The sequence below is a fragment of the Taudactylus pleione genome, unplaced genomic scaffold (assembly GCF_031769625.1).
Source record: "Taudactylus pleione unplaced genomic scaffold, aTauple2 ptg000086l, whole genome shotgun sequence".
Taxonomy (NCBI): Eukaryota; Metazoa; Chordata; class Amphibia; order Anura; family Myobatrachidae; genus Taudactylus; species Taudactylus pleione.
The window spans coordinates 5,103,769-5,120,685 of NW_028284488.1; the positions used below are offsets into that span (position 1 = coordinate 5,103,769).

General features: G+C 40.8%; 1 protein-coding gene across 3 annotated transcripts in view; it reads right to left on the reverse strand.

The window, feature by feature from the left end:
- The window catches only part of TMEM209 (transmembrane protein 209), a 98,137-nt gene that overhangs the window by 18,446 nt on the left and 62,774 nt on the right, over positions 1-16,917 (reverse strand). The gene's annotated exons all lie outside the window — the stretch shown is intronic.

Sequence of the window (16,917 nt, forward strand, 5' to 3'; positions counted from 1 at the left end):
CAAGCCTGCTTCTTTGGCTTGGCAGTTTTCTTGGCCCCTGCCTGTCTCGGAAAGGACTGCACTTTGAACTTACCATGGGCCCTATAGGGCCGAAAGGATGAAGTACCAGACCCTGATGGGACTGTCGCCGATGGCAGACACGCAGACTTAGCCGCTGCCAGGGTGGCCACAATTTTGTCCAGATCAGGGCCAAACAGGACCTGGCCATTAAAGGGCAAACATTCCAATCCCTTTTTGGAACCTGCATCTGCTTTCGGAGAACGCAATGTCGAAGCCGGATGATTGGCTGAGACCAAATCTTTTAAATTAATATCTGGCAACGCCATTTTGCGTTGTCAGCACAATACCATCGGGTATGACGCTATACTTGGTTATTAGCGTCGTGCGTCTGCTTAACTACTGCATATTGTTGAAAGTCCAATCAAAACCTATACGCACATTAGATAATACATATAAAATATACAAGATGCACAATGCATACTAACGCAAGTACACAATATTCTCACACTCACACATGCAAGCACTTATAAAAAGGTTCCTTCATATTAAGCTTAACATTAGAGGTTTTATGTTTATGTCATGTTTGGTACCATTCTAAATCCCTCTTTATTCGCAGATCTCCAGTTCTATCGGCAAGGAGATCGCATAATGCGTCCGCAAGTTATGAATTATAGGGACTTAGTGATTAGAATGTATACCTCTGTATGTAGTGTCTTTTGGCTAGTTTAAACCAGTTCTTCGGCGGGAAAACCACACAAAGAAAATTCTGAGGAGCGAACGGACTTATCTCTCCTAGGAAAAGTACCATTTTCTTAGGGGCTTGTAGGAGGGAGAAAGCAGATATTGTATTTCTACAGGAGACACACCTTACAGGCCTGCACTCCCAGCTCCGAGGTAGGTGTTTTGCTCAGACCTTCTTTGCTTCGGCGACTTGTAAAAAACGTGGGGTGGCCGTTTTAATTCGTCGAAGTGTCCCTTTTGTTCATATCAAAACAGTGATAGATCCAGAGGGTCATTTCCTTATGGTGATCGGTACTCTCCGCACTGAGATTCTCACCTTAGTATCAGTTTACGCTCCCAATCAAGATCAGGCCCAATTTTTTGATTTTTTGTTTCGGCGTATTAGCAGAGAGGCACAGGGCCATATTATTATGGGTGGGGACTTTAATACCATTATTGATCCCCTATTAGATAGAACTAATCCACCTGTCCATGCCTCCGGGATGTCCCTTCCCAGGGCTTCCCGTACTCTTCTTGCCTCCCTTAAGCATTATGGACTCTGCAACTCCTGGCGTCTTAAACACCCTTACGCCAAAGATTACACTAATTTTTCGGCCCCTCCATACCTCCTCTTCTATTGTTTCTTTGGTTATAGAGGCAGGTATTCCCCCTTTCACATGGACAGACCACGCGGGCGTTTATATTCTTTTAGATATATATCGCTCTCCTCATGGGAACCGCAATTGGGGCCTAGATGACTCCCTTTTACAACATCCCCTTGCTTTGCAAAAAATGAAACTGGTGGTGACCCATTATTTTGAGGAGAATGCCTCTCCTGACATTTCTTCTAGTATCCTTTGGGAAGCCCATGAGGCTACCATAAGGGGTTTTTTCATTGCTAAAACCGCAGTGGTTACAAAACAGTGGTGCAGGAGATTAGTCTTCTCGAGTCACAGCTCTCTACATTACTGACCCAACATAAGATGTCCTAGTGCTTCTGTGCTGTCCCAAATTGAGAATTTACGAGGCCAGCTTAATGCCATTTTATCACGTCGTGCCACGCTTATATTGCAGAAACTTCATCAATGCTTTTATGATAAAGCTGATAAAATTGATTCTTTGTTAGCCAATAAGTTGCGTCGCAGGCAAGCGTTAAACGTGATAGACAAGTTATATTCTCCATCATCTGGTTCCCTTACCTATGATCCTGAAGTTATGGCTGAGGAATTTTGGGTTTTTTATAGTTCCCTTTACAATTTATCAGATTCTTCCCTTCCCTCTTCCGTCGAAGCCGAGGAGGTGCGCTCATATTTGTCCTCTACCTCTTTGCCTAGTCTATCGGACTCTCAACTCAGTACACTCAATGACTGTATCACAGTCGAAGAGACAATAGAGGCCATAAAATCGATGCGCTCCTCTGCCGCCCTGGGCCCCGATGGATTTACAGCGCAAAATTATAAATTATTTGCTAAGGAACTTGCTCCGCATCTTACTTCTTTATTTAACGATATTTTGGAGGGTGCTTCTTTTGCTCCTGATACGACCTGGGCCGATATTGTGGTGATCCCCAAACCTGACAGAGATCCTACCCAATGCCTCAACTATAGACCGATTTCCTTATTAAACGTCGATCTGAAAATTTCTGCTAAAATATTAGCTACTCGGTTAGCTCGCTTGCTTTCTTATCTGATACATCCTGATCAGGTCGGGTTTATACCAGGATGTCAGGCATCAGATAATACTAGACGGACCATTGACTTTATACACTCTATTTATAAACGGAAACTTCCATCCCTAATCTTAGCGCTAGACGCGGAGAAGGCCTTTGACCGCATCTCCTGGCCCTTTGTTTTTGCATTCCTTAATAGAATGGGCTTCTCCGGCAAATTTTTGGATGGTGTCATGGTGCTTTACCGTTCCCCCACTGCGCGGGTCTCTGTCAATATTTACTCCACTAGTTTTGGGATCACTAACAGTACCAGACAGGGTTGTCCCCTCTCTCCCCTGATATTTGCACTTGTTATGGAGCCTCTGGCGGCAAGGATTCGTTGTAATAGGTCCATCTCTGGTATTACCACCACCCCACTGAATATAAAATAGCATCATATGCTGACGATGTCTTAATCTCTCTAACTGACCCAGCTCGGTCTCTAAATTCACTCCTAGAGGACATAAATTTATATTCTCAATACTCGGGTTATAAAATTAATGTTAGAAACCAAAAGATATATCTATGAGACTGATAGCGCTCCCACTTGATAGATGTGTAGTGTGTTGTACCACACAATATATACCACCTTGGAATCACACAATAGGTATCTCAATAAAAGGTGTATTTATTAAATGGACATCAAATATAAAAAATGGAATAAAAAACAATTTCATATAATGTGCAAAATTAAGCAATAGTAATCCTCCTGGTAGGTTACCGTTTTGGGTGGGTGGTGTGAGAACACGATGGAGATAGTCCTGATGAATTGGGCTAGTATTTCTTCACACCACCAGGTATTAAGCCAAAATCTGAAATTCTCTGGAATTCTCCAAAGTCCTTTCCCAGGAGGTACAGCAAAAGCACAGCAGGCACAACGCGTTTCGGATCGTCCTGATCCTTTATCAAGTGCAAGATATAGTGGCATCCTCATCCCTGCTATTTAAGAGGCTAAAACGGAAGTTATGCACTTCCTGCTTCCTGTCCATTCTCCCGCGGTTTGCTTTCCACCGCGGAACTGTAAGCCAGAAGTGGTCATCGTTTTGCGTTCCATTCGCCGGAAGTGAGCGCGCCTGGCTCATTTACAATACACAGACGGGGAAGAGAGTTTGTTTACATCTGTATCCTTGGTTACCAATATCCATTTCTCTTATGTACATGCTTTATTGATCCCTCCTACTTCTTAAATAGGTGCCATGCATCTCCTAAAAAACTAATGTGGTACTTTTTGTTCCCACATAGTCCATCCCTACCTTTGAGATGCACGCAGAATGCCTCATTTTTAATGGGAATCCATGGTACATGTAAAAAATGGGAAAGCAAAAGAATTGTAAATATATATATATATAAAATAAATGTAAGGATACATGAATAAAAGATAAAAAGTCGATATTTAAAACAAAATTACACAGAAACAAGTACTTAAAATACTAAAACACAATATAAAAGATTACTCTAACAACCATTTTAGCTCAAAATCTGAATTCAAACCCATTGGACCTAATGATTCTAAAGTATATATCCATAGCATTTCTTTTTGTGCAAGTCTTTTATCTAGATCCCGGGATCTCCAATTTTCTTTGACCTACTCAATGCCCATAAAATGTTTTATACACATCTCCGATTGATTATGGATATTCTTAAAATGCTCTGAAAGAGGGTGTCCCAAAAGTCCCTTACGAATATTGTACACATGTTCCGCCATACATGTTTTGAGGTTTCTAGTGGTTTTTCCCACATACACGAAACCACACGTGCACTCTAATAAATAAACAACATTACGCGAGTGACAAGTAATAAAATTGTTGATGTAAAAAGTTTTTTCATTATTTATCATTTTAAATGTTGTGATCTTTCTTTCATTTCCTTTATTAGTTGTAGTTTTACACATTAAGCAACTTCCACACCTATGGAATCCTTTTGTCCTTTCACTGGTGGGTTTGGTATCTATTAAAGTGCTGTTGACTAATTTATCTTTCAGGGACTTGGACTTCCTATAAATAAATATAGGTTTCTCTGGTAAATGTTCCTTTAAAATCGGATCATCTTGTAAAATTCTCCAATTCCTGGATATACTTCTTTCTAATTGTTTATATGATCCATAATTGCTAATAAAGGCCCATTCATATTTTGGATCTCTTGGTTTTTTCTGTTTCTCTTGTATGAGGTCCTGTCTTGGAATGCTAATGGTTTTTTCTTTTGCTTGCCTCAACATCTTAGGTGAATAACCCTTTTCCATGAATCTTAGATTCATATCCTCCAATTCTTTTTCCCAGATTTTGTTTTCTGTACAATTTCTTTTTGTTCGCTGGAACTGACCTAAAGGGATATTTTCCAGCCATCTGGTATGATGTTCACTGGAAACATCTATATAAGAATTAGAATCAGTTTCTTTAAGGTGGGTTTTGGTGCATATTTTGTTGTTGGAAATGTAAATATTGAGATCCAAAAAGTGAGATCTGTACAACTCGTAGTGATCGTTAAAATTATATTAAAATCATTAGAGTTTAGTTCATCACACCATTTACTAAAAAGTGCACCATTCCCTTTCCAGATAAAAAGATGTCATCTATAAAACGGAACCAGGTTACCAGATTTGCCCCTCCTTATTTAAAATCAGCAATATGATTGAACTCCCAATATGCCATAAATAGATTCGCATAACTAGGGGCAAACCTGGTACCCATAGCGGTTCCTAAAATTTGTAAATAAAACGATCCATTAAAATAGAAATAATTTATTTTTTAGAATGAATGAAATAGATTAGGAAATCTTTCAATTCCGCAGTATAATTACTTTGATCAAGGAAAAATATAATAGCTTGCTGGCCTTTATTCCAATCTATTATTGAATATAAGCTACTTACATCAGCGCTCCCCAGAATAGTCATTTTCCCATGTTAGACTTTCCAATTTTCTTAGTAAGTCCGGTGTATCTTTTAGATAAGACTTCGTTTTGACCACTAATGGTTGTAAATAGTGGTCAACTATAGCTGAGAGATTTGATGTTATACTGTTGGATCCCGATATAATTGGTCTTCCTGAGGGTTTGGTAAGTCTTATCTAAAAGATACACCGGACTTACTAAGAAAATTGGAAAGTCTAACATGGGAAAATGACTATATTCTGGGGAGCGCTGATGTAAGTAGCTTATATTCAATAATAGATTGGAATAAAGGCCAGCAAGCTATTATATTTTTCCTTGATCAAAGTAATTATACTGCGGAATTGAAAGATTTCCTAGTTGAATCTATTTCATTCATTCTAAAAAATAAATTATTTCTATTTTAATGGATCGTTTTATTTACAAATTTTAGGAACCGCTATGGGTACCAAGTTTGCCCCTAGTTATGCGAATCTATTTATGGCATATTGGGAGTTCAATCATATTGCTGATTTTAAATAAGGAGGGGCAAATCTGGTAACCTGGTTCCGTTTTATAGATGACATCTTTTTATCTGGAAAGGGGATGGTGAACTTTTAAGTAAATGGTGTGATGAACTAAACTCTAATGATTTTAATATAATTTTAATGATCACTACGAGTTGTACAGATCTCACTTTTTTGGATCTCAATATTTACATTTCCAACAACAAAATATGCACCAAAACCCACCGTAAAGAAAAGGATTCTAATTCTTATATAGATGTTTCCAGCGAACATCATACCAGATGGCTGGAAAATATCCCTTTAGGTCAGTTCCAGCGAACAAAAAGAAATTGTACAGAAAACAATATCTGGGAAAAAGAATTGGAGGATATGAATCTAAGATTCATGGAAAAGGGTTACACACCTAAGATGTTGAGGCAAGCAAAAGAAAAAACCATTAGCATTCCAAGACAGGACCTCATACAAGAGAAACAGAAAAAACCAAGAGATCCAAAATATGAATGGGCCTTTATTAGCAATTATGGATCATATTATAAACAATTAGAAAGAAGTATATCCAGGAATTGGAGAATTTTACAAGATGATCCGATTTTAAAGGAACATTTACCAGAGAAACCTATATTTATTTATAGGAAGTCCAAGTCCCTGAAAGATAAATTAGTCAACAGCACTTTAATAGATACCAAACCCACCAGTGAAAGGACAAAAGGATTCCATAGGTGTGGAAGTTGCTTAATGTGTAAAACTACAACTAATAAAGGAAATGAAAGAAAGAAAGATCACAACATTTAAAATGATAAATAATGAAAAAAACTTTTTACATCAACAATTTTATTACTGGTCACTCGCGTAATGTTGTTTATTTATTAGAGTGCACGTGTGGTTTCGTGTATGTGGGAAAAACCACTAGAAACCTCAAAACATGTATGGCGGAACATGTGTACAATATTCGTAAGGGACTTTTGGGACACCCTCTTTCAGAGCATTTTAAGAATATCCATAATCAATCGGAGATGTGTATAAAACATTTTATGGGCATTGAGTAGGTCAAAGAAAATTGGAGATCCCGGGATCTAGATAAAAGACTTGCACAAAAAGAAATGCTATGGATATATACTTTAGAATCATTAGGTCCAATGGGTTTGAATTCAGATTTTGAGCTAAAATGGTTGTTAGAGTAATCTCTTTTATATTGTGTTTTAGTATTTTAAGTACTTGTTTCTGTGTAATTTTGTTTTAAATATCGACTTTTTATCCTTGATTTATTTATATATATATATATATATATATATATATATATATACATACACACACACACACACTACAATTCTTTTGCTTTCCCATTTTTTACATGTACCATGGATTCCCATTAAAAATTAGGCATTCTGCGTGCATCTCAAAGGTAGGGATGGACTATGTGGGAACAAAAAGTACATTAGTTTTTTAGGAGATGCATGGCACCTATTTAAGAAGTAGGAGGGATCAATAAAGCATGTACATAAGAAAAATGGATATTGGTAACCAAGGATACAGATGTAAACAAACTCTTCCCAGTCTCTGTGTATTGTAAATGAGCTAAACGGGCTCACTTCTGGCGAATGGAACGCAAAACGATGACCACTTCCGGTTTCCGGTCCTGCTGTGGAACACAAAACGATGAGCCAGGCACGCTCACTTCTGGCGAATGGAACGCAAAACGATGACCACTTCTGGCTTACAGTTCCGCGGTGGAAAGCAAACCGCGGGAGAATGGACAGGAAGCAGGAAGTGCATAACTTCCGTTTTAGCCTCTTAAATAGCAGGGATGAGGATGCCACTATATCTTGCACTTGATACAGGATCAGGACGATCCGAAACGCGTTGTGCCTGCTGTGCTTTTGCTGTACCTCCTGGGAAAGGACTTTGGAGAATTCCAGATTTTGGCTTAATACCTGGTGGTGTGAAGAAATACTAGCCCAATTCATCAGGACTATCTCCATCGTGTTCTCACACCACCCACCCAAAACGGTAACCTACCAGGAGGATTACTATTGCTTAATTTTGCACATTATATGAAATTGTTTTTTATTCCATTTTTTATATTTGATGTCCATTTAATAAATACACCTTTTATTGAGATACCTATTGTGTGATTCCAAGGTGGTATATATTGTGTGGTACAACACACTACACATCTATCAAGTGGGAGCGCTATCAGTCTCATAGATATATCTTTTGGTTTCTAACATTAATTTTATAACCCGAGTATTGAGAATATAAATTTATGTCCTCTAGGAGTGAATTTAGAGACCGAGCTGGGTCAGTTAGAGAGATTAAGACATCGTCAGCATATGATGCTATTTTATATTCAGTGGGGTGGTGGTAATACCAGAGATGGACCTATTACAACGAATCCTTGCCGCCAGAGGCTCCATAACAAGTGCAAATATCAGGGGAGAGAGGGGACAACCCTGTCTGGTACTGTTAGTGATCCCAAAACTAGTGGAGTAAATATTGACAGAGACCCGCGCAGTGGGGGAACGGTAAAGCACCATGACACCATCCAAAAATTTGCCGGAGAAGCCCATTCTATTAAGGAATGCAAAAACAAAGGGCCAGGAGATGCGGTCAAAGGCCTTCTCCGCGTCTAGCGCTAAGATTAGGGATGGAAGTTTCCGTTTATAAATAGAGTGTATAAAGTCAATGGTCCGTCTAGTATTATCTGATGCCTGACATCCTGGTATAAACCCGACCTGATCAGGATGTATCAGATAAGAAAGCAAGCGAGCTAACCGAGTAGCTAATATTTTAGCAGAAATTTTCAGATCGACGTTTAATAAGGAAATCGGTCTATAGTTGAGGCATTGGGTAGGAGGATTACTATTGCTTAATTTTGCACATTATATGTAATTGTTTTTTATTCCATTTTTTAGTCCATTTTTATATTTGATGTCCATTTAATAAATACACCTTTTATTGAGATACCTATTGTGTGATTCCAAGGTGGTATATATTGTGTGGTACAACACACTACACATGTGGGAGCGCTATCAGTCTCACAGATATATCTTTTGGTTTCTGATTTTACAGATTATGGTGTATAATATTTTTTCTGTGAGGAAGTAAGCTGCACCCCATTTGTTTACTGCGCAAATTTTATCCCCTAAATATTTCTTTTATATAAAATTAATGTTACGAAGACTGAAGTTCTTTATTTTTATATTCCTGTCACTTTAAAACATTCATTAGAAACCCTGCTCCCTTGTACCTGGCACAAAAAGAAAATCAAATATATTGGCGTTTTCTTAAGACACCAGTATCATCAGTTGTTTCAGGCGAACTTTCCTCGTCTTTTAGATTGTGTTAAGTCTGATCTGCATAGATGGTTAATTATTTTATCTCATGGATAGGTAGAATACAAATCGGTTAAGATGAGCGTTCTTCCTCAGCTCTTGTATTTATTTCAGATCCTTCCAATATATATCCCTCCTTATGTTTTTAAATTCCTTCAGCACCAAACTTCATAGTTCATATGGAACCAAAAACACCCGCGGATTAGATTAAAATTGCTTCAGCGTCCCTCTAGAGGGGGTGATTTGGGTATTCCAGATTTTAAAAAATACTATTACGCTGCACAGCTCTCTCAATGTGCTCAGTGGTGTCATTTTAATGTTAGGAGGGTCTGGGTGGATATTGAAGCCGAAGAGCTGGGACTGGCCACTGTATCTTCCCTGTTATGGCTCTCTAGGATTCATCGCCCCCGGATAGTTTCTGCTCACCCTGTAATTTCCCGTTCTTTAGCGGTTTGGGACTTAATCAATAGATGTTTTAAGCTTGCTCCAAGCCAGTCTCCTTTGATACCATTATTTCATAACCCCGCTTTTCCTCCAGGTTTATGTAAATCTTCCTTTATTGTTTGGTTATCCGGTGATATTATTTAAATGATATCACCATAGATACAGATTTTTCCCAATTCTCAGAAATTCTTCAGGAAAAAGCAGCAATTCCAACTAAAGATTTTTTTAGTTTTTTACAAATTAGGCATTTTCATTCCAAAATTAGCCCGACTCTGACTAGCAGATCCTTAACTACTTTTGAGTCTCTATGCTGGAACAGACCCTCTACCAGGGGCCTCATTTCTACTATTTACTCTCTGTTAAATGAGGAAGTAGGTCCTAGTCGGGACTCTCATGGATTAGCGTGGGAGCAAGATTTGGGACATTCCATAGATGCTGAGGATTGGAGGGAAAATTGGGATAATGCCGCCTCCAGCACTATTTGCGTTAAAATTAAGGAAAATATTTATAAATTGCTATTTAGATGGTATTATGTACCTTCCAGACTAAAAGTAGTGTTGTTTTCAGATGTCTTGAATAGGTGCTGGAGGGGATGTCAGGGCGAGGGTACCTTTTTACACATCTGGTGGTCCTGTCCGAAGATAAGTAAAATATGGCAGGATTTTGTCGATCTCCTTTCGTGCTTATTAGAGACAGCTATTCCTTCCGATCCTCAGCATTTTCTTCTTCCCTTGCCACTACCCACCCTATCCCGGCATCAGAATAAGTTGCTCCAACACATTGCATCTGCTAGGACTTGCCAGATAGCAGCTGATTGGAAAAGTCCTGCCCCTTCCCCTATGCAGGCTATAATTTCACATGTTTGGTATGTTTACAAGATGGAATACATGACTGCTATATTGCATAATACCTCGAAGTCTTTCAATAAAACATGGTCCCCCTGGTTGACGCACCAACTCTTTGGATGACCACAAGCTTCTGGATTGATGACTGAATACTGGTACCAGTGCGCACGTGTATGTATCGGCTTGTACCTTTGTATTTACTTGCTTTTTGCGCTAATTGTCTAGATCACAGCGCGTTATACTTTTCATTGAATAATATAACTTTTTGTGCTTTGGAACCACAATTGGATTGGAAAGCATTTCTTATGCGACTCGTAGCGCTAAATAGCGACATTTAGGTATAGCGATTAAGGGGTATCAATAGCAACCACAGGGTGCGGCGTGCAGCCACTGCAGCTGAGGAGATTCTGGAAGTGAGAAGCCCTATATCCAAGGCTGCCTCATTAATATATGTAGCTGAGTCTCTGAGGTTACCCACTAACTCCACCTGCTAAGGTGACGAGTCAGGGTCTAGATACATCTTCAAGCTATCGGCCCAACGCTCCATGGCTCTGGCTACCCCGCACACAGCCATTGCCGGTCTGGACGCCCCCCCAGCAAGGGAATATATGGATTTCAGGCATAATTCCACCTTCCACGATCCGTAATATCCTTTAAGGAGGACATGGAGGGCATGGGCAATGCAGCACTCCTCACCAGGCGTGCGACATGAGAATCCCCCTGTGGAGGGGTTTCCCATTTGGAAAAATAATTATCCGCAAAGGGATATGCAAAAGCCAAACGTTTTTGAGGATGGTACCCGGATTTTTCCACGCCTCCTCTAAATGATCTACTAATTGACCAGATAGAGGAAACACAGTGGCATCACCCTTAATATCCTTAAAGAAGGCATATTTAGATTTGGCCACGGGGGGATCGTCATCTGTAATAACCAAGGCTGCACAGACTGCCGTATAAGGTTTTTTACTTAGACTCCACCTCCCTAGTACGGGAGAGCTCTTGGTCTGAGAGGTCAAAAATCTCTCCGTCATCAGATGTCATGTCATCCTCCTCATAATGAGCAATCTGAGACACTAAAGGCCGCTTCGCGGGCAGCATTGATGACTCCCCCTAAAAAATGTCCGTCAGGTGCTTTACCGTATTGGACAATGAATTTACCCACGTGGGTTCCTGGGACACATGGGGGGTGACAGTGAGGACACTGGGGTACCATCAACTGTCTAGGGAACCCCTGCATGGGTAATGACCCCAACGACTGCTGCGATAATCCCATTAGGGGAAGCGCAGGGGGTGTCGCCAGCTGACCCACCAGGGTTGTAAGTGCCATAGCAAAACAGGCCCAGGGCGGTTCTTGTACGGGCACAGTGACAGTAGTCGGGCGTGAAATTATATAACATGCCCGACATACACCTACAGTGTGCCCCTCACTCTCCACTATTGGTACATTACATTTGGTACACGTTAGCTGGAGAGGAAAATCACATTCACTCCCAGACATGAGTGTAACGGAGTGTATGTGACTCCCCTCACAGACAATATAGTTTACCGTGAGGCAATGAGAACCCTGCAGCACCGAAAGGGTTTTTAGCAGAGAAGACAGAGATAGTAAAATGGCTGACAGTCAGAATGAAAGTACAGACAATAGCGCTAGCATTAAGTCACATACAATGCATTAATGACTCCCTGCACTATCAGCACTGAGATCAACTACGCAGACACAGAGCCTGGTAGGAAACAGTGCAGCATACTCTGACCTTACTCTGGAGGAGAGGTATGCAGGGGGACCCGGACCACAATGCCTGTATCAGCTTCCAGCAGCGTTTGTCATTCCCAGCACATGTAGTGAGAAAATGGCCGCCGATGAGCAGAGAGGAGGCCGGCCCTGGGGAGCTGTGCTGACACAGCCCGCTCAGACCGCTGTGGAATGGCACTGTGCAGCGGGGGAGGTGCCGGCTGTTAGACAGGGAAGGCGCTCTCCCCTGGCATGCTATTAACCCCTGGGACGCCGCGCTGTACTGCACAATCGCAGTCCGCTGTCCCTGGTGGTCTAGTGGAAGGCGCAGGATCAGTACCTGCCTGGGGAGCCAAAAGACTGTTACCGGCGGGTGCCCACCGTGGGACCCCGCCGCTTACCTGCCCCCTTGATTCCGGTCACAGTCCAGGTAATCCGGGGTCACCGCTAGCTGTGACCCCAGATACCTAGCAGCTTCCCCAGATCAGTACCGGTGTTCTGGTCCGGCGGGGTGTTGGAGCGACAGCATGGACGTCAGTACTGCCTGTCCATGCTGTACAGCTCATTTTGTGCAGCCACAGCTGCATTTGAAGAAACTTCAGGGGCCTTCTAACCCCCTCTGTGAAAGTGATCAGACTCCTGGCCGGACACCCACGAAACTGATTTGCCTTGGCTCTGGGGCGGGGTATAGGAGAGGGACCCCTGTGCATCCTGGGAGGCTGAAAATTAACTCTGTGGTGCCCGATGCCTAACGTCATCACCTATACCCCAAGGTATCCTGTGGATACCCTATGGACCCTGAAGTAGAAATTAGCATTTCAAATTGGATCTTGCATTTCTCATGTTTGTGCATCTGTTCGATGTCTGCGAGTTTAATGAAACAAACTCCCTTTCGCAAACTTATGACCCATGTTTTCCCAGAAGAACATTTCACCAGAGTACCACAATACCTCCGCTGACTTGCCTTTTTCCCATAAAGCATCCTGGTTTCATCTCTTCCCCAGGTAAATGCTGTACACACACCCGGCCGTTCACATGATTTAAAAGAAAATATATGATTCATCAGACCAGGCCACCTCCTTCGATTGCTCCATGGTCTAGTTCTGATGTTCACGTGCCCATTGTAGGCATTTACTGGTGAACAACGGCCACATAGGCACTCTCACTGGTCTGCGGCTATGCAGCAAACTGCGATGCACTGTGTGTTCTGACAACTTTCCATCAAAGCCACCATTAAATTTTTCAGCAATTTGTTGCTCTTCTGTGGGGATCAAACAAGATAGGCTAGCCTTCGCTTCGCTCCCCACACACATCAATGAGACTTCGGCGCTCGTGACCTTGACGCTGTACCACTTTTGGTACGTACTAACTAATAAATTCTGAGAACACCCTACAAGACCTGCCGTTTTGGAGATGTTCTGACCCAGTTATCACAATATGGCCCTTGTCAAAGTCGCTCAGATCCTAACACACTCCCATTTTTCCTACTTCAAATCCATCAACTTCAAAAACGGAGTGTCAACTTGCTACCTAATATATCCCACACCTCGACATGGGCTGTTAGAAGGAAACAATCAATGTTATTCACTTCACATGTCTGTGGTTTTAATATTATGGCTGATTGGTGTTTATTTTAAAATGATCAATTGCTTGAAGAATCTTCTTACCAAACCTAGTGTCCTATGGAGTAATGACACAAAAATGATCATACAGTTTTGCAATGATCATCTGCCGATGTCTGAGACCTGTTAGCCCAGAAGGTCACAGAATGGGCACCTTACAGCCTTCCCTAATATAAGCCTTGAGATGACCACTCTTATCCATTTATCAAGTGTGCTCTTGGAAGGAGCTTTATCCTGGCATTAAACTTTGACATCCTCTGTACCAAAAAGTACAATTTCTTGTTTGACCTGCAACTTGGAGACCACTTTAGGCAAGATTGATAAAGTTGTGCTGTGACCAAGTCCCACAGAGTATATATAATTGTACCATAAAGCTTGAAGTTTTACAACTCTCCTGAGTGAGCCACTTGAGTGATACCTAATCTGGGGTTCAAAGGGTTCCAGTGTTAGTAATTTCAACACAAGATTGAGATTCCATTGTGCCACAAACTATTTTATGCAAGAGCAAATTATTTTGGTTCTTTGAACGAATTTCTTGATTATTTCTGTAAATAATATAATATAGCATCCAATAATACACTCAGCGTTGATAGATATACCTTCAATGTATTAAGAGCAAGACCTAGACAAATCTGAAAAACTTCATGAAGAAAGTCCAGTATATAAAGTATGTGGCATCATGTACCCCTATCAATTTGGATTTGAACAAATATACAAATGCAGTGACGTCACTAGGGACTGCGTACCGTGCCATCACACTCCGAGGGGGCAACGCCAAAATGCCGGCTCCTACTCAGTGACCGGGAGCAGAGCACTGCACTATGATGTTCTTGGCTCCCAGTCACTGAGAAGGAACTGAAGGTGCAGGGAAAGTCTGTGGGGTCAGTCCGGTATCTCAGGGAGTGCTGAGCACGCCCTCAGAGTGATTAGACAGAGTGTGTGCCTCATGGCAATGTCCCTTTCCAGCTAAGCCATTCCCCCATTTCCGGATACACTCAAGGGGATCTGGCGCACCCTGCATCACCAACTCCAGTATGTCACTGAAAGGTCTCCAAACTTTATATTAAACCTTTGAAGAATTACTTTTTCTTGCTTGCAGTAGTACTTCAAAAACATGGAGATTGCTTTATTCCTCCATTATGACCACTCAATGAGAACTTTTATGAATTTGGGAGCAAGACAATTTCCTGAAGAAGGGGGGCCAGGTGCATCTTTTGCTACTGCAAACTATGACCTGAAACACTGCAGTTACGTCTGCATCTTCCCTTTTTATCTTCTTGAAATTAGAACAGTAAGGAACACGTACAATAGTTCTCCAGTCGTGTTATTCCTTCTGCCTTTTAATCTCTGGCAGGTGTAGACTTTTCCAAATTTGGAATTTTGACTTGTTGCCATCAGATCTATCGTTAGCATCCCAAACTTCTGAAACCAATCCTTGTTCATCTTCCATTATCCTGCGTGGATCTGTTTTTGCTTAAGTAAAATGAACCCTATTTGTCTTTTTCCACTACATGATTTGCTGCAAGATACATTACAATGCTCTCTCCCAATGAAATGAGTATTAATATCTCGGTCATGCGCCTGCTTTTGGCACTTTGTCAACCCAATGATGGTAGCATTCATAAATGGACAGAGAAGATCTTTATAGGTTTTTGCTGCAATTATGGGGTGAGACATTCCCTCACTAAAGATCGCTGCCAAAACTGGATTGAATTTGACATTAATTGAATCTTTTTGATTCTCTCAGGTCATTGATTGTCAAATGGACCAGGGGTCCCCATCTGACTATTTCCAACTTTGTTAAAATATTTAAAAATGAAGGTTGGCATATATATCAGACTAATTTTGGAAACATTTTAGTTAACAATATGCAATAGTAGCTAGTAACTATGGCCCCCAAGTGGGGGGGGAGGGGGGGGTGGATGCAACGGTCACAGACTCCGCAGTGCACAATCAGCAATGTTCAGGTTATTGCTGTGGCGGATCTAGGAGAGTAAAAGTTGGGTTAGTGGACGTGCCTGTTGGCGCAGATTAATTAAAAAAAAAAAATCTCTGTCCTGACTTACATACTTTTACTTTTTTCACAGTATGGGGCCAAAGTATGCAAAAAAAAAAATGTTGATTAGAGCTTAATCTGGAATTCAGTTGCATAATATTTTTTATTATGACATCAGTGTAGCCAACTACCCAAGTGGTCAACATCACAGTCCTAAAATGTCAGACTTCAAACTACTTTAGTTCCAGTGATAGCACTACCTAAAATTGCTCTCACAAATCAAAATTGATTTTTTGCTTATTGTTGACATCCTTTAGCAAAAAACGAGCATAACTTTTTTCAAACAACGTTCATTAAAAAGAGCAGATTTTAAACTAGATCATATATGTTTCCTGGATAGGCTTTTTGCCACTGAAGGTAGACAACAGGCCAACAAATAAGGTAATTTTGGCTTACACAACAATATTAGTGGCTGTTATTATAAAGCAACAAAAGCTAGAACCCTGTGTTTAGGGGTCTTTGTACAACTATTGGTGGTGATCTTGATTTTTTTTTTCATCTGAACTGATAAAGACCAATTTTATTTTTTATTTTTGCAAATTAAGATGAAAGTTGAGATTGTGTTAGTCATCTGTCATTATGGATGTCTTCATTGTCTTCCTCTTTTTCACAAAATGAAGAGGGTGCCCATAACTATCTGTTTTACTATCTGCCAAGACAATAGGCACTGGCTTTCTGAAATTGTTGCCTTAAAGAAACTTAATTCACCTTAGATGATTAGAGGGGAAGCAAAACACGCATAGGCTTGTTAACCCAGGGTATTAGCAGGCATGCCAGACTACCCTGGACATTTAGTGCCTGTATCACAGTCCACATTACATTATCTAACCCTAGTCATCTAATGGACTCCTCAAAAACTAAAGGAGTCCTCAAAATTAGAATCCTCTACTATTTCACCCTCTCCATTTGGAAAGTCTTGGTGCAAGCATAATTAAATACACTTTAGGTACTACAGGGTGGCATACAGTATCACTCACAAGTTCTAAAATAATTGCTTTTTCGGAGCTTGATGAATTACATAATTTCTACAAATTATCGGGGCAGAATTGTAACCAGGAGATATCTGATA